This window comes from Danio rerio, chromosome 4 (genome assembly GCF_049306965.1).
Source record: "Danio rerio strain Tuebingen ecotype United States chromosome 4, GRCz12tu, whole genome shotgun sequence".
Lineage (NCBI taxonomy): Eukaryota > Metazoa > Chordata > Actinopteri > Cypriniformes > Danionidae > Danio > Danio rerio.
The window spans coordinates 49,385,001-49,409,331 of record NC_133179.1 but is presented as its reverse complement, the minus strand read 5'-3'; the positions used below and the strand labels follow the sequence as shown (position 1 = coordinate 49,409,331).

The window sequence follows — 24,331 nt, the reverse complement described above, 5'->3', positions numbered from 1 at the left end:
TTTCTCTGCTTAGTTTCTGATTTGGTCTATTTGGACATGTCGACCTCCGGCTTTGCTGCGGTTCGGACCGCCTTTGCCTAGAGCTCCGTGCTTTGCACTCTCGCCTTGTATATTTCGTGTCCTGTTTTCTTACGTCAGCCTATCAGCACAGTGCTCAAACGACATAGCTTGAAGAACACGACGGGATCTACAAACGTTCCGCAGAAGAACTTCACTGACGAAAGCGGAAGCGCTAACGGAACAACCTCCCGCTGCGGGCACCTTACATTCCTGAGACGGGAAACCACCGACCGCTGGCTGCGAAATTGCCTCTGGTTCAGATTGGTTTAGAACCGTCCCTCTGCCCAAAACGCCACAGACGTCTGCAAAAGATTGCAGTTCTTGAAACAGAGTTACCTCTGATCCGAGCAGAAGCGTTCGCTTACTTAACGGCAGATAAAATGATGACCTTTCACACGGTCTGCATTCGTTCCGTCAGTAACAGCGGCAGGCCGGCAAATAGAATCCTGACGTTCCACAGGGCACACTCGCTTGGCGGACAAAAGCCACCGGGGGCTCTCTTTGCGTGTTCCTTCACCTGGTCAAACCGCTTTGAGGGGGGACCTTTCGAGTAGTTTTCGGCGTCTGAACAGACTCTTCTAGCGACGGTTGGGCAGGCCTTCCACAGGCGCGCGCAGCTCAACGGGAGCAAAAGAGGCTGGCCCAAGGGCGAGGAAGAGAGGGAAGCGACGCTCCAGCCGGGTCCGACGCTACCGCCTGAACTCTGTCTTGAACCACTGTGCTCAGGGGAGAGCGCGAACGCAGTCCCCCACTACCAGAAATTATGCAGTCGAGATTCCCACATTTGGGGAATTCGCAGGGGCCAGCGTGGCCGGAGTGCAATGGCCAAGCCTCGCCCTGGGTGAACCACCTTCTTGATCATGGTATCTCCCCTGCCAGGTAAGTATGAGTTGCCGGGCGGCGCAAATGGCAGCCGCCGTTTTCTATCGGCCGTACTCCAGGGCGGTGATGCCCAGCCACCGAGCGTGGGGAATGGGCCAGCAACCCCTGTCTCCTGACGGCGCTGTACTCGCAGCAGACGTGCCTGTGCTTGCAAACCACTCGCTAGTAACTGTGGCAACGCATGAAGGGTTTGAGCTTCCTCCAGATGCTTGCTTCGTGTTTTGTCATCACTTGGGGCTGCCAACACATGGATTCCACTGGACGCACTCGATCTGGGGATAACAGACCCTCTATGGGGGGAGGGGATCCTCCTGTTCTTTCTTTCTTTTCCTCCATCTGTTTTCTTTCTCTACAGATGCCGTTTTTCTCTGCTTAGTTTCTGATTTGGTCTATTTGGACATGTCGACCTCCGGCTTTGCTGCGGTTCGGACCGCCTTTGCCTAGAGCTCCGTGCTTTGCACTCTCGCCTTGTATATTTCGTGTCCTGTTTTCTTACGTCAGCCTATCAGCACAGTGCTCAAACGACATAGCTTGAAGAACACGACGGGATCTACAAACGTTCCGCAGAAGAACTTCACTGACGAAAGCGGAAGCGCTAACGGAACAACCTCCCGCTGCGGGCACCTTACATTCCTGAGACGGGAAACCACCGACGGCTGGCTGCGAAATTGCCTCTGGTTCAGATTGGTTTAGAACCGTCCCTCTGCCCAAAACGCCACAGACGTCTGCAAAAGATTGCAGTTCTTGAAACAGAGTTACCTCTGATCCGAGCAGAAGCGTTCGCTTACTTAACGGCAGATAAAATGATGACCTTTCACACGGTCTGCATTCGTTCCGTCAGTAACAGCGGCAGGCCGGCAAATAGAATCCTGACGTTCCACAGGGCACACTCGCTTGGCGGACAAAAGCCACCGGGGGCTCTCTTTGCGTGTTCCTTCACCTGGTCAAACCGCTTTGAGGGGGGACCTTTCGAGTAGTTTTCGGCGTCTGAACAGACTCTTCTAGCGACGGTTGGGCAGGCCTTCCACAGGCGCGCGCAGCTCAACGGGAGCAAAAGAGGCTGGCCCAAGGGCGAGGAAGAGAGGGAAGCGACGCTCCAGCCGGGTCCGACGCTACCGCCTGAACTCTGTCTTGAACCACTGTGCTCAGGGGAGAGCGCGAACGCAGTCCCCCACTACCAGAAATTATGCAGTCGAGATTCCCACATTTGGGGAATTCGCAGGGGTCAGCGTGGCCGGAGTGCAATGGCCAAGCCTCGCCCTGGGTGAACCACCTTCTTGATCATGGTATCTCCCCTGCCAGGTAAGTATGAGTTGCCGGGCGGCGCAAATGGCAGCCGCCGTTTTCTATCGGCCGTACTCCAGGGCGGTGATGCCCAGCCACCGAGCGTGGGGAATGGGCCAGCAACCCCTGTCTCCTGACGGCGCTGTACTTGCAGCAGACGTGCCTGTGCTTGCAAACCACTCGCTAGTAACTGTGGCAACGCATGAAGGGTTTGAGCTTCCTCCAGATGCTTGCTTCGTGTTTTGTCATCAGTTGGGGCTGCCAACACATGGATTCCACTGGACGCACTCGATCTGGGGATAACAGACCCTCTATGGGGGGAGGGGATTCTCCTGTTCTTTCTTTCTTTTCCTCCATCTGTTTTCTTTCTCTACAGATGCCGTTTTTCTCTGCTTAGTTTCTGATTTGGTCTATTTGGACATGTCGACCTCCGGCTTTGCTGCGGTTCGGACCGCCTTTGCCTAGAGCTCCGTGCTTTGCACTCTCGCCTTGTATATTTCGTGTCCTGTTTTCTTACGTCAGCCTATCAGCACAGTGCTCAAACGACATAGCTTGAAGAACACGACGGGATCTACAAACGTTCCGCAGAAGAACTTCACTGACGAAAGCGGAAGCGCTAACGGAACAACCTCCCGCTGCGGGCACCTTACATTCCTGAGACGGGAAACCACCGACGGCTGGCTGCGAAATTGCCTCTGGTTCAGATTGGTTTAGAACCGTCCCTCTGCCCAAAACGCCACAGACGTCTGCAAAAGATTGCAGTTCTTGAAACAGAGTTACCTCTGATCCGAGCAGAAGCGTTCGCTTACTTAACGGCAGATAAAATGATGACCTTTCACACGGTCTGCATTCGTTCCGTCAGTAACAGCGGCAGGCCGGCAAATAGAATCCTGACGTTCCACAGGGCACACTCGCTTGGCGGACAAAAGCCACCGGGGGCTCTCTTTGCGTGTTCCTTCACCTGGTCAAACCGCTTTGAGGGGGGACCTTTCGAGTAGTTTTCGGCGTCTGAACAGACTCTTCTAGCGACGGTTGGGCAGGCCTTCCACAGGCGCGCGCAGCTCAACGGGAGCAAAAGAGGCTGGCCCAAGGGCGAGGAAGAGAGGGAAGCGACGCTCCAGCCGGGTCCGACGCTACCGCCTGAACTCTGTCTTGAACCACTGTGCTCAGGGGAGAGCGCGAACGCAGTCCCCCACTACCAGAAATTATGCAGTCGAGATTCCCACATTTGGGGAATTCGCAGGGGTCAGCGTGGCCGGAGTGCAATGGCCAAGCCTCGCCCTGGGTGAACCACCTTCTTGATCATGGTATCTCCCCTGCAAGGTAAGTATGAGTTGCCGGGCGGCGCAAATGGCAGCCGCCGTTTTCTATCGGCCGTACTCCAGGGCGGTGATGCCCAGCCACCGAGCGTGGGGAATGGGCCAGCAACCCCTGTCTCCTGACGGCGCTGTACTCGCAGCAGACGTGCCTGTGCTTGCAAACCACTCGCTAGTAACTGTGGCAACGCATGAAGGGTTTGAGCTTCCTCCAGATGCTTGCTTCGTGTTTTGTCATCACTTGGGGCTGCCAACACATGGATTCCACTGGACGCACTCGATCTGGGGATAACAGACCCTCTATGGGGGGAGGGGATCCTCCTGTTCTTTCTTTCTTTTCCTCCATCTGTTTTCTTTCTCTACAGATGCCGTTTTTCTCTGCTTAGTTTCTGATTTGGTCTATTTGGACATGTCGACCTCCGGCTTTGCTGCGGTTCGGACCGCCTTTGCCTAGAGCTCCGTGCTTTGCACTCTCGCCTTGTATATTTCGTGTCCTGTTTTCTTACGTCAGCCTATCAGCACAGTGCTCAAACGACATAGCTTGAAGAACACGACGGGATCTACAAACGTTCCGCAGAAGAACTTCACTGACGAAAGCGGAAGCGCTAACGGAACAACCTCCCGCTGCGGGCACCTTACATTCCTGAGACGGGAAACCACCGACGGCTGGCTGCGAAATTGCCTCTGGTTCAGATTGGTTTAGAACCGTCCCTCTGCCCAAAACGCCACAGACGTCTGCAAAAGATTGCAGTTCTTGAAACAGAGTTACCTCTGATCCGAGCAGAAGCGTTCGCTTACTTAACGGCAGATAAAATGATGACCTTTCACACGGTCTGCATTCGTTCCGTCAGTAACAGCGGCAGGCCGGCAAATAGAATCCTGACGTTCCACAGGGCACACTCGCTTGGCGGACAAAAGCCACCGGGGGCTCTCTTTGCGTGTTCCTTCACCTGGTCAAACCGCTTTGAGGGGGGACCTTTCGAGTAGTTTTCGGCGTCTGAACAGACTCTTCTAGCGACGGTTGGGCAGGCCTTCCACAGGCGCGCGCAGCTCAACGGGAGCAAAAGAGGCTGGCCCAAGGGCGAGGAAGAGAGGGAAGCGACGCTCCAGCCGGGTCCGACGCTACCGCCTGAACTCTGTCTTGAACCACTGTGCTCAGGGGAGAGCGCGAACGCAGTCCCCCACTACCAGAAATTATGCAGTCGAGATTCCCACATTTGGGGAATTCGCAGGGGTCAGCGTGGCCGGAGTGCAATGGCCAAGCCTCGCCCTGGGTGAACCAGCTTCTTGATCATGGTATCTCCCCTGCAAGGTAAGTATGAGTTGCCGGGCGGCGCAAATGGCAGCCGCCGTTTTCTATCGGCCGTACTCCAGGGCGGTGATGCCCAGCCACCGAGCGTGGGGAATGGGCCAGCAACCCCTGTCTCCTGACGGCGCTGTACTTGCAGCAGACGTGCCTGTGCTTGCAAACCACTCGCTAGTAACTGTGGCAACGCATGAAGGGTTTGAGCTTCCTCCAGATGCTTGCTTCGTGTTTTGTCATCAGTTGGGGCTGCCAACACATGGATTCCACTGGACGCACTCGATCTGGGGATAACAGACCCTCTATGGGGGGAGGGGATCCTCCTGTTCTTTCTTTCTTTTCCTCCATCTGTTTTCTTTCTCTACAGATGCCGTTTTTCTCTGCTTAGTTTCTGATTTGGTCTATTTGGACATGTCGACCTCCGGCTTTGCTGCGGTTCGGACCGCCTTTGCCTAGAGCTCCGTGCTTTGCACTCTCGCCTTGTATATTTCGTGTCCTGTTTTCTTACGTCAGCCTATCAGCACAGTGCTCAAACGACATAGCTTGAAGAACACGACGGGATCTACAAACGTTCCGCAGAAGAACTTCACTGACGAAAGCGGAAGCGCTAACGGAACAACCTCCCGCTGCGGGCACCTTACATTCCTGAGACGGGAAACCACCGACGGCTGGCTGCGAAATTGCCTCTGGTTCAGATTGGTTTAGAACCGTCCCTCTGCCCAAAACGCCACAGACGTCTGCAAAAGATTGCAGTTCTTGAAACAGAGTTACCTCTGATCCGAGCAGAAGCGTTCGCTTACTTAACGGCAGATAAAATGATGACCTTTCACACGGTCTGCATTCGTTCCGTCAGTAACAGCGGCAGGCCGGCAAATAGAATCCTGACGTTCCACAGGGCACACTCGCTTGGCGGACAAAAGCCACCGGGGGCTCTCTTTGCGTGTTCCTTCACCTGGTCAAACCGCTTTGAGGGGGGACCTTTCGAGTAGTTTTCGGCGTCTGAACAGACTCTTCTAGCGACGGTTGGGCAGGCCTTCCACAGGCGCGCGCAGCTCAACGGGAGCAAAAGAGGCTGGCCCAAGGGCGAGGAAGAGAGGGAAGCGACGCTCCAGCCGGGTCCGACGCTACCGCCTGAACTCTGTCTTGAACCACTGTGCTCAGGGGAGAGCGCGAACGCAGTCCCCCACTACCAGAAATTATGCAGTCGAGATTCCCACATTTGGGGAATTCGCAGGGGTCAGCGTGGCCGGAGTGCAATGGCCAAGCCTCGCCCTGGGTGAACCACCTTCTTGATCATGGTATCTCCCCTGCAAGGTAAGTATGAGTTGCCGGGCGGCGCAAATGGCAGCCGCCGTTTTCTATCGGCCGTACTCCAGGGCGGTGATGCCCAGCCACCGAGCGTGGGGAATGGGCCAGCAACCCCTGTCTCCTGACGGCGCTGTACTTGCAGCAGACGTGCCTGTGCTTGCAAACCACTCGCTAGTAACTGTGGCAACGCATGAAGGGTTTGAGCTTCCTCCAGATGCTTGCTTCGGGTTTTGTCATCACTTGGGGCTGCCAACACATGGATTCCACTGGACGCACTCGATCTGGGGATAACAGACCCTCTATGGGGGGAGGGGATCCTCCTGTTCTTTCTTTCTTTTCCTCCATCTGTTTTCTTTCTCTACAGATGCCGTTTTTCTCTGCTTAGTTTCTGATTTGGTCTATTTGGACATGTCGACCTCCGGCTTTGCTGCGGTTCGGACCGCCTTTGCCTAGAGCTCCGTGCTTTGCACTCTCGCCTTGTATATTTCGTGTCCTGTTTTCTTACGTCAGCCTATCAGCACAGTGCTCAAACGACATAGCTTGAAGAACACGACGGGATCTACAAACGTTCCGCAGAAGAACTTCACTGACGAAAGCGGAAGCGCTAACGGAACAACCTCCCGCTGCGGGCACCTTACATTCCTGAGACGGGAAACCACCGACGGCTGGCTGCGAAATTGCCTCTGGTTCAGATTGGTTTAGAACCGTCCCTCTGCCCAAAACGCCACAGACGTCTGCAAAAGATTGCAGTTCTTGAAACAGAGTTACCTCTGATCCGAGCAGAAGCGTTCGCTTACTTAACGGCAGATAAAATGATGACCTTTCACACGGTCTGCATTCGTTCCGTCAGTAACAGCGGCAGGCCGGCAAATAGAATCCTGACGTTCCACAGGGCACACTCGCTTGGCGGACAAAAGCCACCGGGGGCTCTCTTTGCGTGTTCCTTCACCTGGTCAAACCGCTTTGAGGGGGGACCTTTCGAGTAGTTTTCGGCGTCTGAACAGACTCTTCTAGCGACGGTTGGGCAGGCCTTCCACAGGCGCGCGCAGCTCAACGGGAGCAAAAGAGGCTGGCCCAAGGGCGAGGAAGAGAGGGAAGCGACGCTCCAGCCGGGTCCGACGCTACCGCCTGAACTCTGTCTTGAACCACTGTGCTCAGGGGAGAGCGCGAACGCAGTCCCCCACTACCAGAAATTATGCAGTCGAGATTCCCACATTTGGGGAATTCGCAGGGGTCAGCGTGGCCGGAGTGCAATGGCCAAGCCTCGCCCTGGGTGAACCAGCTTCTTGATCATGGTATCTCCCCTGCAAGGTAAGTATGAGTTGCCGGGCGGCGCAAATGGCAGCCGCCGTTTTCTATCGGCCGTACTCCAGGGCGGTGATGCCCAGCCACCGAGCGTGGGGAATGGGCCAGCAACCCCTGTCTCCTGACGGCGCTGTACTTGCAGCAGACGTGCCTGTGCTTGCAAACCACTCGCTAGTAACTGTGGCAACGCATGAAGGGTTTGAGCTTCCTCCAGATGCTTGCTTCGTGTTTTGTCATCACTTGGGGCTGCCAACACATGGATTCCACTGGACGCACTCGATCTGGGGATAACAGACCCTCTATGGGGGGAGGGGATCCTCCTGTTCTTTCTTTCTTTTCCTCCATCTGTTTTCTTTCTCTACAGATGCCGTTTTTCTCTGCTTAGTTTCTGATTTGGTCTATTTGGACATGTCGACCTCCGGCTTTGCTGCGGTTCGGACCGCCTTTGCCTAGAGCTCCGTGCTTTGCACTCTCGCCTTGTATATTTCGTGTCCTGTTTTCTTACGTCAGCCTATCAGCACAGTGCTCAAACGACATAGCTTGAAGAACACGACGGGATCTACAAACGTTCCGCAGAAGAACTTCACTGACGAAAGCGGAAGCGCTAACGGAACAACCTCCCGCTGCGGGCACCTTACATTCCTGAGACGGGAAACCACCGACGGCTGGCTGCGAAATTGCCTCTGGTTCAGATTGGTTTAGAACCGTCCCTCTGCCCAAAACGCCACAGACGTCTGCAAAAGATTGCAGTTCTTGAAACAGAGTTACCTCTGATCCGAGCAGAAGCGTTCGCTTACTTAACGGCAGATAAAATGATGACCTTTCACACGGTCTGCATTCGTTCCGTCAGTAACAGCGGCAGGCCGGCAAATAGAATCCTGACGTTCCACAGGGCACACTCGCTTGGCGGACAAAAGCCACCGGGGGCTCTCTTTGCGTGTTCCTTCACCTGGTCAAACCGCTTTGAGGGGGGACCTTTCGAGTAGTTTTCGGCGTCTGAACAGACTCTTCTAGCGACGGTTGGGCAGGCCTTCCACAGGCGCGCGCAGCTCAACGGGAGCAAAAGAGGCTGGCCCAAGGGCGAGGAAGAGAGGGAAGCGACGCTCCAGCCGGGTCCGACGCTACCGCCTGAACTCTGTCTTGAACCACTGTGCTCAGGGGAGAGCGCGAACGCAGTCCCCCACTACCAGAAATTATGCAGTCGAGATTCCCACATTTGGGGAATTCGCAGGGGTCAGCGTGGCCGGAGTGCAATGGCCAAGCCTCGCCCTGGGTGAACCACCTTCTTGATCATGGTATCTCCCCTGCAAGGTAAGTATGAGTTGCCGGGCGGCGCAAATGGCAGCCGCCGTTTTCTATCGGCCGTACTCCAGGGCGGTGATGCCCAGCCACCGAGCGTGGGGAATGGGCCAGCAACCCCTGTCTCCTGACGGCGCTGTACTTGCAGCAGACGTGCCTGTGCTTGCAAACCACTCGCTAGTAACTGTGGCAACGCATGAAGGGTTTGAGCTTCCTCCAGATGCTTGCTTCGTGTTTTGTCATCACTTGGGGCTGCCAACACATGGATTCCACTGGACGCACTCGATCTGGGGATAACAGACCCTCTATGGGGGGAGGGGATCCTCCTGTTCTTTCTTTCTTTTCCTCCATCTGTTTTCTTTCTCTACAGATGCCGTTTTTCTCTGCTTAGTTTCTGATTTGGTCTATTTGGACATGTCGACCTCCGGCTTTGCTGCGGTTCGGACCGCCTTTGCCTAGAGCTCCGTGCTTTGCACTCTCGCCTTGTATATTTCGTGTCCTGTTTTCTTACGTCAGCCTATCAGCACAGTGCTCAAACGACATAGCTTGAAGAACACGACGGGATCTACAAACGTTCCGCAGAAGAACTTCACTGACGAAAGCGGAAGCGCTAACGGAACAACCTCCCGCTGCGGGCACCTTACATTCCTGAGACGGGAAACCACCGACCGCTGGCTGCGAAATTGCCTCTGGTTCAGATTGGTTTAGAACCGTCCCTCTGCCCAAAACGCCACAGACGTCTGCAAAAGATTGCAGTTCTTGAAACAGAGTTACCTCTGATCCGAGCAGAAGCGTTCGCTTACTTAACGGCAGATAAAATGATGACCTTTCACACGGTCTGCATTCGTTCCGTCAGTAACAGCGGCAGGCCGGCAAATAGAATCCTGACGTTCCACAGGGCACACTCGCTTGGCGGACAAAAGCCACCGGGGGCTCTCTTTGCGTGTTCCTTCACCTGGTCAAACCGCTTTGAGGGGGGACCTTTCGAGTAGTTTTCGGCGTCTGAACAGACTCTTCTAGCGACGGTTGGGCAGGCCTTCCACAGGCGCGCGCAGCTCAACGGGAGCAAAAGAGGCTGGCCCAAGGGCGAGGAAGAGAGGGAAGCGACGCTCCAGCCGGGTCCGACGCTACCGCCTGAACTCTGTCTTGAACCACTGTGCTCAGGGGAGAGCGCGAACGCAGTCCCCCACTACCAGAAATTATGCAGTCGAGATTCCCACATTTGGGGAATTCGCAGGGGTCAGCGTGGCCGGAGTGCAATGGCCAAGCCTCGCCCTGGGTGAACCAGCTTCTTGATCATGGTATCTCCCCTGCAAGGTAAGTATGAGTTGCCGGGCGGCGCAAATGGCAGCCGCCGTTTTCTATCGGCCGTACTCCAGGGCGGTGATGCCCAGCCACCGAGCGTGGGGAATGGGCCAGCAACCCCTGTCTCCTGACGGCGCTGTACTTGCAGCAGACGTGCCTGTGCTTGCAAACCACTCGCTAGTAACTGTGGCAACGCATGAAGGGTTTGAGCTTCCTCCAGATGCTTGCTTCGTGTTTTGTCATCACTTGGGGCTGCCAACACATGGATTCCACTGGACGCACTCGATCTGGGGATAACAGACCCTCTATGGGGGGAGGGGATCCTCCTGTTCTTTCTTTCTTTTCCTCCATCTGTTTTCTTTCTCTACAGATGCCGTTTTTCTCTGCTTAGTTTCTGATTTGGTCTATTTGGACATGTCGACCTCCGGCTTTGCTGCGGTTCGGACCGCCTTTGCCTAGAGCTCCGTGCTTTGCACTCTCGCCTTGTATATTTCGTGTCCTGTTTTCTTACGTCAGCCTATCAGCACAGTGCTCAAACGACATAGCTTGAAGAACACGACGGGATCTACAAACGTTCCGCAGAAGAACTTCACTGACGAAAGCGGAAGCGCTAACGGAACAACCTCCCGCTGCGGGCACCTTACATTCCTGAGACGGGAAACCACCGACCGCTGGCTGCGAAATTGCCTCTGGTTCAGATTGGTTTAGAACCGTCCCTCTGCCCAAAACGCCACAGACGTCTGCAAAAGATTGCAGTTCTTGAAACAGAGTTACCTCTGATCCGAGCAGAAGCGTTCGCTTACTTAACGGCAGATAAAATGATGACCTTTCACACGGTCTGCATTCGTTCCGTCAGTAACAGCGGCAGGCCGGCAAATAGAATCCTGACGTTCCACAGGGCACACTCGCTTGGCGGACAAAAGCCACCGGGGGCTCTCTTTGCGTGTTCCTTCACCTGGTCAAACCGCTTTGAGGGGGGACCTTTCGAGTAGTTTTCGGCGTCTGAACAGACTCTTCTAGCGACGGTTGGGCAGGCCTTCCACAGGCGCGCGCAGCTCAACGGGAGCAAAAGAGGCTGGCCCAAGGGCGAGGAAGAGAGGGAAGCGACGCTCCAGCCGGGTCCGACGCTACCGCCTGAACTCTGTCTTGAACCACTGTGCTCAGGGGAGAGCGCGAACGCAGTCCCCCACTACCAGAAATTATGCAGTCGAGATTCCCACATTTGGGGAATTCGCAGCGGCCAGCGTGGCCGGAGTGCAATGGCCAAGCCTCGCCCTGGGTGAACCACCTTCTTGATCATGGTATCTCCCCTGCCAGGTAAGTATGAGTTGCCGGGCGGCGCAAATGGCAGCCGCCGTTTTCTATCGGCCGTACTCCAGGGCGGTGATGCCCAGCCACCGAGCGTGGGGAATGGGCCAGCAACCCCTGTCTCCTGACGGCGCTGTACTTGCAGCAGACGTGCCTGTGCTTGCAAACCACTCGCTAGTAACTGTGGCAACGCATGAAGGGTTTGAGCTTCCTCCAGATGCTTGCTTCGTGTTTTGTCATCACTTGGGGCTGCCAACACATGGATTCCACTGGACGCACTCGATCTGGGGATAACAGACCCTCTATGGGGGGAGGGGATCCTCCTGTTCTTTCTTTCTTTTCCTCCATCTGTTTTCTTTCTCTACAGATGCCGTTTTTCTCTGCTTAGTTTCTGATTTGGTCTATTTGGACATGTCGACCTCCGGCTTTGCTGCGGTTCGGACCGCCTTTGCCTAGAGCTCCGTGCTTTGCACTCTCGCCTTGTATATTTCGTGTCCTGTTTTCTTACGTCAGCCTATCAGCACAGTGCTCAAACGACATAGCTTGAAGAACACGACGGGATCTACAAACGTTCCGCAGAAGAACTTCACTGACGAAAGCGGAAGTGCTAACGGAACAACCTCCCGCTGCGGGCACCTTACATTCCTGAGACGGGAAACCACCGACGGCTGGCTGCGAAATTGCCTCTGGTTCAGATTGGTTTAGAACCGTCCCTCTGCCCAAAACGCCACAGACGTCTGCAAAAGATTGCAGTTCTTGAAACAGAGTTACCTCTGATCCGAGCAGAAGCGTTCGCTTACTTAACGGCAGATAAAATGATGACCTTTCACACGGTCTGCATTCGTTCCGTCAGTAACAGCGGCAGGCCGGCAAATAGAATCCTGACGTTCCACAGGGCACACTCGCTTGGCGGACAAAAGCCACCGGGGGCTCTCTTTGCGTGTTCCTTCACCTGGTCAAACCGCTTTGAGGGGGGACCTTTCGAGTAGTTTTCGGCGTCTGAACAGACTCTTCTAGCGACGGTTGGGCAGGCCTTCCACAGGCGCGCGCAGCTCAACGGGAGCAAAAGAGGCTGGCCCAAGGGCGAGGAAGAGAGGGAAGCGACGCTCCAGCCGGGTCCGACGCTACCGCCTGAACTCTGTCTTGAACCACTGTGCTCAGGGGAGAGCGCGAACGCAGTCCCCCACTACCAGAAATTATGCAGTCGAGATTCCCACATTTGGGGAATTCGCAGGGGCCAGCGTGGCCGGAGTGCAATGGCCAAGCCTCGCCCTGGGTGAACCACCTTCTTGATCATGGTATCTCCCCTGCCAGGTAAGTATGAGTTGCCGGGCGGCGCAAATGGCAGCCGCCGTTTTCTATCGGCCGTACTCCAGGGCGGTGATGCCCAGCCACCGAGCGTGGGGAATGGGCCAGCAACCCCTGTCTCCTGACGGCGCTGTACTCGCAGCAGACGTGCCTGTGCTTGCAAACCACTCGCTAGTAACTGTGGCAACGCATGAAGGGTTTGAGCTTCCTCCAGATGCTTGCTTCGTGTTTTGTCATCACTTGGGGCTGCCAACACATGGATTCCACTGGACGCACTCGATCTGGGGATAACAGACCCTCTATGGGGGGAGGGGATCCTCCTGTTCTTTCTTTCTTTTCCTCCATCTGTTTTCTTTCTCTACAGATGCCGTTTTTCTCTGCTTAGTTTCTGATTTGGTCTATTTGGACATGTCGACCTCCGGCTTTGCTGCGGTTCGGACCGCCTTTGCCTAGAGCTCCGTGCTTTGCACTCTCGCCTTGTATATTTCGTGTCCTGTTTTCTTACGTCAGCCTATCAGCACAGTGCTCAAACGACATAGCTTGAAGAACACGACGGGATCTACAAACGTTCCGCAGAAGAACTTCACTGACGAAAGCGGAAGCGCTAACGGAACAACCTCCCGCTGCGGGCACCTTACATTCCTGAGACGGGAAACCACCGACCGCTGGCTGCGAAATTGCCTCTGGTTCAGATTGGTTTAGAACCGTCCCTCTGCCCAAAACGCCACAGACGTCTGCAAAAGATTGCAGTTCTTGAAACAGAGTTACCTCTGATCCGAGCAGAAGCGTTCGCTTACTTAACGGCAGATAAAATGATGACCTTTCACACGGTCTGCATTCGTTCCGTCAGTAACAGCGGCAGGCCGGCAAATAGAATCCTGACGTTCCACAGGGCACACTCGCTTGGCGGACAAAAGCCACCGGGGGCTCTCTTTGCGTGTTCCTTCACCTGGTCAAACCGCTTTGAGGGGGGACCTTTCGAGTAGTTTTCGGCGTCTGAACAGACTCTTCTAGCGACGGTTGGGCAGGCCTTCCACAGGCGCGCGCAGCTCAACGGGAGCAAAAGAGGCTGGCCCAAGGGCGAGGAAGAGAGGGAAGCGACGCTCCAGTCGGGTCCGACGCTACCGCCTGAACTCTGTCTTGAACCACTGTGCTCAGGGGAGAGCGCGAACGCAGTCCCCCACTACCAGAAATTATGCAGTCGAGATTCCCACATTTGGGGAATTCGCAGGGGCCAGCGTGGCCGGAGTGCAATGGCCAAGCCTCGCCCTGGGTGAACCACCTTCTTGATCATGGTATCTCCCCTGCCAGGTAAGTATGAGTTGCCGGGCGGCACAAATGGCAGCCGCCGTTTTCTATCGGCCGTACTCCAGGGCGGTGATGCCCAGCCACCGAGCGTGGGGAATGGGCCAGCAACCCCTGTCTCCTGACGGCGCTGTACTCGCAGCAGACGTGCCTGTGCTTGCAAACCACTCGCTAGTAACTGTGGCAACGCATGAAGGGTTTGAGCTTCCTCCAGATGCTTGCTTCGTGTTTTGTCATCACTTGGGGCTGCCAACACATGGATTCCACTGGACGCACTCGATCTGGGGATAACAGACCCTCTATGGGGGGAGGGGATCCTCCTGTTCTTTCTTTCTTTTCCTCCATCTGTTTTCTTTCTCTACAGATGCCGTTTTTCTCTGCTTAGTTTCTGATTTGGTCTATTTGGACATGTCGACCTCCGGCTTTGCTGCGGTTCGGACCGCCTTTGCCTAGAGCTCCGTGCTTTGCACTCTCGCCTTGTATATTTCGTGTCCTGTTTTCTTACGTCAGCCTATCAGCACAGTGCTCAAACGACATAGCTTGAAGAACACGACGGGATCTACAAACGTTCCGCAGAAGAACTTCACTGACGAAAGCGGAAGCGCTAACGGAACAACCTCCCGCTGCGGGCACCTTACATTCCTGAGACGGGAAACCACCGACGGCTGGCTGCGAAATTGCCTCTGGTTCAGATTGGTTTAGAACCGTCCCTCTGCCCAAAACGCCACAGACGTCTGCAAAAGATTGCAGTTCTTGAAACAGAGTTACCTCTGATCCGAGCAGAAGCGTTCGCTTACTTAACGGCAGATAAAATGATGACCTTTCACACGGTCTGCATTCGTTCCGTCAGTAACAGCGGCAGGCCGGCAAATAGAATCCTGACGTTCCACAGGGCACACTCGCTTGGCGGACAAAAGCCACCGGGGGCTCTCTTTGCGTGTTCCTTCACCTGGTCAAACCGCTTTGAGGGGGGACCTTTCGAGTAGTTTTCGGCGTCTGAACAGACTCTTCTAGCGACGGTTGGGCAGGCCTTCCACAGGCGCGCGCAGCTCAACGGGAGCAAAAGAGGCTGGCCCAAGGGCGAGGAAGAGAGGGAAGCGACGCTCCAGCCGGGTCCGACGCTACCGCCTGAACTCTGTCTTGAACCACTGTGCTCAGGGGAGAGCGCGAACGCAGTCCCCCACTACCAGAAATTATGCAGTCGAGATTCCCACATTTGGGGAATTCGCAGGGGTCAGCGTGGCCGGAGTGCAATGGCCAAGCCTCGCCCTGGGTGAACCACCTTCTTGATCATGGTATCTCCCCTGCCAGGTAAGTATGAGTTGCCGGGCGGCGCAAATGGCAGCCGCCGTTTTCTATCGGCCGTACTCCAGGGCGGTGATGCCCAGCCACCGAGCGTGGGGAATGGGCCAGCAACCCCTGTCTCCTGACGGCGCTGTACTTGCAGCAGACGTGCCTGTGCTTGCAAACCACTCGCTAGTAACTGTGGCAACGCATGAAGGGTTTGAGCTTCCTCCAGATGCTTGCTTCGTGTTTTGTCATCAGTTGGGGCTGCCAACACATGGATTCCACTGGACGCACTCGATCTGGGGATAACAGACCCTCTATGGGGGGAGGGGATCCTCCTGTTCTTTCTTTCTTTTCCTCCATCTGTTTTCTTTCTCTACAGATGCCGTTTTTCTCTGCTTAGTTTCTGATTTGGTCTATTTGGACATGTCGACCTCCGGCTTTGCTGCGGTTCGGACCGCCTTTGCCTAGAGCTCCGTGCTTTGCACTCTCGCCTTGTATATTTCGTGTCCTGTTTTCTTACGTCAGCCTATCAGCACAGTGCTCAAACGACATAGCTTGAAGAACACGACGGGATCTACAAACGTTCCGCAGAAGAACTTCACTGACGAAAGCGGAAGCGCTAACGGAACAACCTCCCGCTGCGGGCACCTTACATTCCTGAGACGGGAAACCACCGACGGCTGGCTGCGAAATTGCCTCTGGTTCAGATTGGTTTAGAACCGTCCCTCTGCCCAAAACGCCACAGACGTCTGCAAAAGATTGCAGTTCTTGAAACAGAGTTACCTCTGATCCGAGCAGAAGCGTTCGCTTACTTAACGGCAGATAAAATGATGACCTTTCACACGGTCTGCATTCGTTCCGTCAGTAACAGCGGCAGGCCGGCAAATAGAATCCTGACGTTCCACAGGGCACACTCGCTTGGCGGACAAAAGCCACCGGGGGCTCTCTTTGCGTGTTCCTTCACCTGGTCAAACCGCTTTGAGGGGGGACCTTTCGAGTAGTTTTCGGCGTCTGAACAGACTCTTCTAGCGACGGTTGGGCAGGCCTTCCACAGGCGCGCGCAGCTCAACGGGAGCAAAAGAGGCTGGCCCAAGGGCGAGGAAGAGAGGGAAGCGCCGCTCCAGCCGGGTCCGACGCTACCGCCTGAACTCTGTCTTGAACCACTGTGCTCAGGGGAGAGCCCCACTACCAGAAATTATGCAGTCAAGATTACCACATTTGAGGAATTCGCAGGGGTCTTTTGGCCGGAGTGCAATGGCCAAGCCTTGCCCTGGGTGAACCACTTTCTTGATCATGGTATCTCCCCTGTCAGGTAAATATGAGTTGCCGGGCGGCGCAAATGGCAGCCGCTGTTTTCTATCGGCCGTACTCCAGGGCGGTGATGCCCAGCCACTGAGCATGGGGAATGGGCCAGCAACCCCTGTCTCCTGACGGCGCTGTGCTTGCAGCAGACGTGCCTGTGCTTGCAAACCACTTGCTAGTAACTGTGGCAACGCATGAAGAGTTTGAGCTTCCTCCAGATGCTTGCTTTGTGTTTTGTCATCAGTTGGGGCTGCCAACACATGGATTCCACTGGACGCACTCGATCTGGGGATAACAGACCCTCTATTGGGGGGAGGGGAGGGGATCCTCCTGTTCTTTCTTTCTTTTCCTCCATCTGTTTTCTTTCTCTACAGATGCCGTTTTTCTCTGCTTAGTTTCTGATTTGGTCTATTTGGACATGTCGACCTCCTGCTTTGCTGCGGTTCGGACCGCCTTTGCCTAGAGCTCCGTACTTTGCACTCTTGCCTTGTATATTTTGTGTCCTGTTTTCTTACGTTAGCCTATCAGCACAGTGCTCAAACGACATAGCTTGAAGAACACGACGGGATCTACAAACGTTCCGCAAAAGAACTTCACTGACGAAAGCGGAAGCGCTAACGAAACAACCTCCCGCTGCAAGCACCTTACATTCCTGCACTGCAAATTTTAGATAGTAGATTTAACTACCTTGGAGTTAAAATTAACACTCCCTCAGAGTTTATATGGGAACCACTATAAGTGTTAAAAATAACACTTTTTAAAGTGTTAACATTGTCAACACCAAGAGAGTGTTAATTAGCAAACTTTTATTGTGTAAAATATCTGTTAAATTTCCGATAAAATACCAGCAGCTTTGGTTGCCAGAATCTTTCTGTGAAAAACATGGAAGTTTTATATAAATGTATAAATTTACAAAAAATAACCATATTTCATGAACTAATACATTGTTCATTTTACAATATCATAGCTTAGTGCACAAAAATGTAAAGTCAGATGCAATAATGTTTTCATGTCTGATAGCAATTAGCGAACAGATTTTGACTGTATTAGTAACTACACAGTTACCTTTAAACAAAAGAAGATGCAGCATAACATCAAATACTCTCAGTTCATCTTGGACTTGAACAGAGACGCTATTATCCTCCACAATGGTGACACAAAAACCGCTTTGCTGTTTTTCTTTTTTTTTTTTTTTTACGGAAAAATACCAGCAGCTGTGATTGCCAGTAATCTGCTGTTTTTAACATTCATAAATTCAGTTTACAGAATATTTCTGTTAAAAACACATTCAACAGTCTGTATTTTTTATCGAACTCACACTGCAAATTTTAGATTTGGTAGATTTAACTACCTTAGAGTTAAAATTAACACTCCCTCAGTGTTTATATGGGAACCACTATAAGAGTTTAAATAACACTTTTGAAAGTGTTAAAATTTTTAACACCCAGAGTGTTAATTAGCAAACTCTTATTGTGTAAAATATCTGTTAAATGTATGTCAAAATACTGGCAGCAGTGGTTGCCAGTAATCTGCTGTTTTCAACATTTTACATTCGTAAATACATTTGTTTCCAGAATATTTCTGTTGAAAATACATCCCATAGTCTGTATTTTTCATTCGAACACACTTAAGCCTTAAATTCCAGAGCAAAATCCTAACTAGTGTCCTCACTACAGAGGGCTGAACACTCAGACAGTGATAAAGTTAATGAGACAATTAAGTGTCTAATTAAAGGAGGATTGAGAATTATTGATGAACAACTGTTAACAAGCAGAATCACTGAAGGAAAGAAAAACACAAGCCAAAACCCATGATGAAATCAAATGAGAAAAAAAAACTCTAAATAAAATAATAATCAATAAAAAATGTTATTTTTCAACATCTTTAAAAAAAAAACTCATCACATTTAACAACTTATCATGGAGCTTCACCTATTACTGACCTTTGACTTGATTTCTGTCATGTGAACAAAAGCTCTTCCAGGGTCACGAAACACCAAAACACATTTTTTGAGCTGTTGACAGTCGTATATGTGTCCCACACTGCTAAAAACACTATTAGGACACCTATATTTCACTAAAAAGTGTAAATTGGTTGTTTTTGCGTTATTTCAAGCAAATTCGTACTTCCTGTTTGAAACGAATTTTTGAAGCTGCGTCACGGTCATGACATAATAGCGTGTATTCCAGTGTGCAGACTGGGCGTCTGTGCCAGAGTGAGTCTTATTACGTCTTACAGTGTGATACATTAATGCATGAGTAAGGCTTGGTTCAAACCAATCAGCGCGATCTATTGTGCAATATTCATTTGTGTCACCGTGTTTACACCACAAAGACGCCACGTTGTGTTGGCAAAACAAGCGTGAAGTGTTGCTTTTATAGTTTGCTGCCGTTAAGTTTCGTTTTCATTTTCTCTCTGTGAGAGCTTATCTGGATCACGTGTGGATTAACAGTGTACGCGACGCTCGACAACAATAACTTACGTGTCTAAGGAGGTTTATTGTTTACCTGAGAGCTGTTCTCATCTGCAAACGCTGAAATCCGGATTCGCTTGTAGTATTCTCTCCATATAGACGCGGCTCTAGTTGCTGGTGATTGTCCTGTCTCTACAGATTTGGTAAGTGAGCGACCAGTGCTCTTTGTTTATTCAGTTTGTTCGTATCGAATTAAGTTAACTTTTGCACTGAGTGCAGAAATGTTAGCACCGCATTTAGTGACCGGAATAACACACGCGGCTTTCTGACGCTACCTGCCGTGTGCATCTAAGTTTCCGGGAAATGCAGAGTTTTTTTTTTCTCTCATTCACCGTGCAGTATCAAACATTGCATGAAAAATACACGCTTGCAGCAGTTCCTCGAATCAAATATCTCGTTTGTCGCGAGGGGCATGAATGAATTCCCTGAATGAAAGAGCCAAACTGCAGTTAAAGTCCAACATTTAATAATTCGCCAAATAATTCGACTACAGATGTCTATGTAGGTTAAACACCATCACTTTCTCCTGTCTGTGTGGGTGTGTATTTTGACTCTGAAACTCAAATAGACACTCCCACACCATCCCACTTTAGTTCCTCCGACACTCCCCCCTAAACAGAGCTGGACACGCCCACTTTTCTGACTTTTTTCAAAGTAGAGGTGTGAAAACACCCTGCTGAAACGAGGGGGTTTCATGGCCCTTTAATGAAATTTCTGTTGTTCATTTGAAGTCACCATGATGGAGGACAGAGTCTGCTTTAGTCAGGCTCTTCAACTTCTTGCTCTAGACGTGTTTTATTTTGGCTGCCATTGTTAGTATGTATGTTAGTTTGTATTTACAAATAGTGAAGGATTCGGATTTCTGCTTTCCAATCTGTCTCATCATCCTGTTTCTCAGTATTTAACTGTGAATTGATTTTAACTAATGAATAAGTTAAAACTGCTTACTGCAAGAATGTTCTGTGTCCTTGTTTCTCTTTTTGCCTGTCTATTTTAACTTTGTTTTCTGGAGACACACAAACCAGGTCATAGGTCATGGAGATCTCTCTCTCTCTCCCCATACAGAGGAGAAGAAGACGCCTGTTCTAGTTGTCCTGATATTGCCTATAATATTATAGCTGTTTGATTGATCTATTTTTGAGTATAATAAATTTTAATGTAATTCCTTTTTGTGTGGAGACAGACTGTGTTCAGCCAATATATTGCAGCAGACTGTTGATGGAAACAGTCTTGAACCAGCCTGATAACACAGCTGAACGTACAAGAAACATCCTTGAGTCTTTAACACAGATGGTCTTTTGTGTCTATTGTTTTCCTGGTTTAGCTTTTTACAGGTCGGAGATCAGCTCCTAAGAACTTAAGGCGACCTCACCTCTAGGCATCAGGTCGCCATCCATATCTGGAGACAGATACAATGCTTTCTTTGACGCACGCATTAAGGCCATCCATATCTGGAAGTAGATACTATGTTTCTTTGACGCATGTATTTAGAATTGTCTATTTCTGTTGTAACCAATGAGAACTGTTTACCTGGATCCCACCCTTTCTGGACTTGTGTAAAGAGTATAATTGTTCGATTGTTGAAACTGTAAGCAGAGCGGCCTAGGAACTCATTGAGAGTGTTGAAGCTGGCTTCTGCGAATGAAACTGCAAACTATCTTCAGTAAACTTAATTTATTTTTTTTAAATCTCTGACTCCGGCTCTTCTTCATCTACCAGACTGGTCATTCTTTGGGTTAAACTGTAAACTATCCCTACAGTTTTGGTGGAGGATGCGTGGCACTTGTTTACTGGTAACACCATTGATCAATCAACAAAATGAAGGTAGGAAGATTTAAAATTATAAGACTAGGGATTGTCTGTGAGGTGGTGGGTAGTAACGGAACGTTGTTGGTTCTCATTCAGACGTGAATGAATGTTGTTGGTTCTCATTTAGACGTAAATGAAAGTGTGGATTTCTCATTCAGCCGTGAATGAAAGTGTGGATTTCTCATTCAGACGTGAATGAAAGGCACCGGTGGATTCACAGAAATTTGTGGTAGATTTGTGTGGAATCCCTTAGCGAGCTGGTGCATTTTTGTGGTACACCTATAATTGATAAGTGATAAGTGTAACAGTAGTTGAGAGGTGTACCTCCTCTTTCACCCAGAGTTAAAATACTCAGTTAATGGGTGTGTTTTAACACATTCTCGGGGATAAAACTTGGACTGGTTTTCTATTTAGTAGTGGACTAAATTAACCCGAGATTGTAATTGAGTTCCACCACTGCTATCTAACTACATCACAGACAAAAGGCATGCCATAAGAATAGTGTAGGTCAGATTATTAGGGAAAGAAATAATTGAATAAAAATAACAAATAACATTATAATAGGGATCCATTAGATAGTAGTGGCCACAAAAATCAGACAAGATACCTAGAAATATCAGGGTGAGGTTGATTGATCAATGATGCACCAGGAGCAATCCCGAGAAAATTGTGATCCTAACTGGATTGGACCGGTCTGGACAGTTTGCGCATCTTGGGATGGTTTGCAGATTCATCAAGCAGAAGCCAAGCACTGTTGGTAAGATTGCCCTCTCAATTTCTTCTTGCTTTTGGTGTTGAACTCAGATATAAAAAGAAATAGATGAGAGCAGAATGCAGTAAATGGCTCAGCTAAGCTCTCAGGTTTAAAATGATTTTAGAACTGATTGTAAAAAAAAAAAAAAAAAAAGTATTCCTTTGGCATTTAATTGTCATTGAAAAGCTAAAATCTAAATATTGAGAGGCTAGTAGCAAAAACTAAGCACAAAAACTGACAGTAACATTATGGGAATAAAGAATAGCTTATGTTTTGTCTTAAAAGATAAGATTCTGTGTGACTGCACTGCTATCTTGGTTTAGCCCTCAACATGACAGGTTTTGGCTGTAAAAGTAACAGACACATGTCTGAATAAAAATATGCCATGTAAGTCTGTGCAAACAAGCAGCTTTATGGTTGGATATATATATTTTTAATAATATATATGTAACATAAATGGGGGTTTCAAATAATACTTTGATGTATGCAGTTAACCCCTGAAAGATCTAAAACTATTGTTGACTGTAACAGCATTACTTTGAAAATCCATGTCAACTCTGTTTTATATGTTTTAAGACGGGCTTGAGTAAAAAGATATTACAATAAAATTATGTTATTGAGGTTAATGTTATGTTTTTTATGTTTAAATTTAGTAAACATGCATTTTCGTTCTAGATTGCTCAAAAATCTCTTTCTCTCTCTTTAGATGTCAGCTAAGAGCTGCTATCTGCCTGTTCCATAACAATTGATAAGCACAGTGCTCAGTTGGAAATCACAATGTAAAGGAAATGTTAGAATGAATACAGAAATTCTACATTTTAATTTGTATACACTAATAAAGGTATTAGTAATTAAAAATCAAAGTTAACAAATAAGAGATTGCAAAATGATTCTGTTTGTTTTCCCAGTGATGGGTTGCGGCTGGAAAGGGAACCAGCTGCATAAAAACGTGCTGGATAGGTTGGCAGATCCAGGTAAACAGTTCTCATTGGTTACAATAGCATGGGAAGCCAAAAGATAATTAAAATGTCAGTCTGAAGAGTTTATTTATGATATCATAGCTATCCTTTCCTGCTTGTTTTCTAATTCAGTATCATATTAGTTATGTGTGAGAAACAAAGAATATAAATAAAAGAAACCACTGAATCTCCAACAATTAATGACCTTATAACAGGTTTAAAAACACTATTTACAATGAGAATGTTTGATCTATGACAAAACTTAAAAACACCCAGACATCAACAATTAGTCTTTGAATCTCAACAATGGTGACAAACAAAAAAAAAAAAAAATCAAAACAAAAAAAACACTACTGAAATATCACCTCCCAAAAACAACACAAAATAAAGGAAAAGAAAGAGATTGTAAGAACATAAAGCTGCATAATTTATTCATGCTACAATGCATGCTGGGAGCTTTGTACTATGCTGGCACCAGCATGCATTGCGGCATGAACTATGCAGCTTTTTTTTTTTTTTTTTTAGCAACCACGGTTGAGGTTCATATCCTGATTCTTGATGTCTGTGTGTCATGTAGAGCTAGCTGGAGCTTGAGTATTTAGTGCATGACACTCTTATTATTAATTGCATCCTAATTGATGGTTTAATCTTCTATGAAGAGCAGCAAACTGCCAGTATTACTGTCCCATGCAGTTTTAATGCACCTATATTTTTTTTTACGAATCAACTTATTAAACACCTGAAATTATATCTATAGCAATTAATCACAAACAATAGAGTTTCTCTTGACCTTTCTTGCTATAACTGTTGAGTTTTAGAAACACAGCTATAACAGTCAGAGATAGATTAGGGTATAAGAAAAAAAAAAAAAAAAAAAGCTTCAAGAGCTTAAATAAGCAGCCTCTGATCTCCATGATGGTGAGGTCAAATGAAATAATTTTTAATAAAAAAATCTAAACCTCTGTTCATTGTCAAATATTCTTACAGAAATGAAGCCAAACTGTAATCAGTGAAGCTGCTTATGCTATTATTTAATGGAGTTGTTTAATCCTCTGTTTTAATTCAGTTGGTTTGGTGTGACGCTGTGTCTGTAGTTTTATTTCTTCCTTCAATTTCTTATTCCTTCAGTGATTGTGCTTGTTAACAGCAGGTGTTCAACAGCAGGTGTCTGGATTCACTTATTTGTGGTCATTCCCTCTGTCTAGTGGACTAAACTAATTGACCAATTTAAGGGCCAGGTGAATCAGGGTGTATGGTGAGATTTCAGACACTCTGATTAGTTTCTCAAATATAAGGGTTTTCTACAAAGGTAGATACATGTTACTCTGTGTGACAAGGAGGCAAATCAGCTTCTAACGCCGAGAGGGTTATTTTACCTTTATGTAACTCTAGAATTTTAATACTTTACTCTGAATTACCACAACACTTGAAATTTAACACCAATGAATTTGCTGTGTATGGAAGCTGCTCTGTTGTTGAGCGTAAGGCACTGCAGCGGGTGGTGAAAACTGCCCAACGCATCACAGGGACCACACTGCCAGCCATAGAGGACATCCAGAAGAAACACTGTTTGCGCCGAGCACGCAGTATTCTGAAGGACACCTTTCACCCCGCTCACAGACTGTTTTCTGTCCTGCCCTCCGGCAGGCGCTTCAGGCTCCCCCGGACAAAAACCAGCAGACTGAGGAACAGCTTTTTCCCCAGAGCTGTCTCCCTCCTGAACTCTGCCCCCCACTAACTCCTTTGTCCCCCACCGACTCT

The 24,331-nt window shown here is 49.7% G+C and overlaps 12 non-coding genes and 1 pseudogene across 12 annotated transcripts; all 13 read right to left on the bottom strand.

Moving 5' to 3' along the window:
- Window positions 1-783: 783 nt before the first annotated feature.
- LOC141384074 (U1 spliceosomal RNA) lies at window positions 784-947 on the bottom strand. Its single transcript, XR_012405127.1, has one exon. It is a non-coding gene; the product is annotated as a U1 spliceosomal RNA (small nuclear RNA).
- Window positions 948-2,088: 1,141 nt separating this feature from the next.
- Window positions 2,089-2,252, bottom strand: LOC137494371 (U1 spliceosomal RNA). Its single transcript, XR_011014331.2, has one exon. It is a non-coding gene; the product is annotated as a U1 spliceosomal RNA (small nuclear RNA).
- A 1,141-nt stretch (window positions 2,253-3,393) lies between these two features.
- On the bottom strand, window positions 3,394-3,557 carry LOC141384103 (U1 spliceosomal RNA). Its single transcript, XR_012405159.1, has one exon. It is a non-coding gene; the product is annotated as a U1 spliceosomal RNA (small nuclear RNA).
- A 1,141-nt stretch (window positions 3,558-4,698) lies between these two features.
- LOC141384151 (U1 spliceosomal RNA) lies at window positions 4,699-4,862 on the bottom strand. Its single transcript, XR_012405207.1, has one exon. It is a non-coding gene; the product is annotated as a U1 spliceosomal RNA (small nuclear RNA).
- Window positions 4,863-6,003: 1,141 nt separating this feature from the next.
- Window positions 6,004-6,167, bottom strand: LOC141384102 (U1 spliceosomal RNA). Its single transcript, XR_012405158.1, has one exon. It is a non-coding gene; the product is annotated as a U1 spliceosomal RNA (small nuclear RNA).
- A 1,141-nt stretch (window positions 6,168-7,308) lies between these two features.
- On the bottom strand, window positions 7,309-7,472 carry LOC141384150 (U1 spliceosomal RNA). The gene has a single exon (XR_012405206.1). It is a non-coding gene; the product is annotated as a U1 spliceosomal RNA (small nuclear RNA).
- A 1,141-nt stretch (window positions 7,473-8,613) lies between these two features.
- Window positions 8,614-8,777, bottom strand: LOC141384101 (U1 spliceosomal RNA). The gene has a single exon (XR_012405157.1). It is a non-coding gene; the product is annotated as a U1 spliceosomal RNA (small nuclear RNA).
- Window positions 8,778-9,918: 1,141 nt separating this feature from the next.
- On the bottom strand, window positions 9,919-10,082 carry LOC141384148 (U1 spliceosomal RNA). Its single transcript, XR_012405204.1, has one exon. It is a non-coding gene; the product is annotated as a U1 spliceosomal RNA (small nuclear RNA).
- Window positions 10,083-11,223: 1,141 nt separating this feature from the next.
- LOC141384147 (U1 spliceosomal RNA) lies at window positions 11,224-11,387 on the bottom strand. The gene has a single exon (XR_012405203.1). It is a non-coding gene; the product is annotated as a U1 spliceosomal RNA (small nuclear RNA).
- A 1,141-nt stretch (window positions 11,388-12,528) lies between these two features.
- LOC141384073 (U1 spliceosomal RNA) lies at window positions 12,529-12,692 on the bottom strand. The gene has a single exon (XR_012405126.1). It is a non-coding gene; the product is annotated as a U1 spliceosomal RNA (small nuclear RNA).
- Window positions 12,693-13,833: 1,141 nt separating this feature from the next.
- On the bottom strand, window positions 13,834-13,997 carry LOC141384072 (U1 spliceosomal RNA). The gene has a single exon (XR_012405125.1). It is a non-coding gene; the product is annotated as a U1 spliceosomal RNA (small nuclear RNA).
- Window positions 13,998-15,138: 1,141 nt separating this feature from the next.
- LOC137494228 (U1 spliceosomal RNA) lies at window positions 15,139-15,302 on the bottom strand. The gene has a single exon (XR_011014188.1). It is a non-coding gene; the product is annotated as a U1 spliceosomal RNA (small nuclear RNA).
- Window positions 15,303-16,443: 1,141 nt separating this feature from the next.
- LOC137494485 (U1 spliceosomal RNA) lies at window positions 16,444-16,593 on the bottom strand (annotated as a pseudogene).
- Window positions 16,594-24,331: the final 7,738 nt, after the last annotated feature.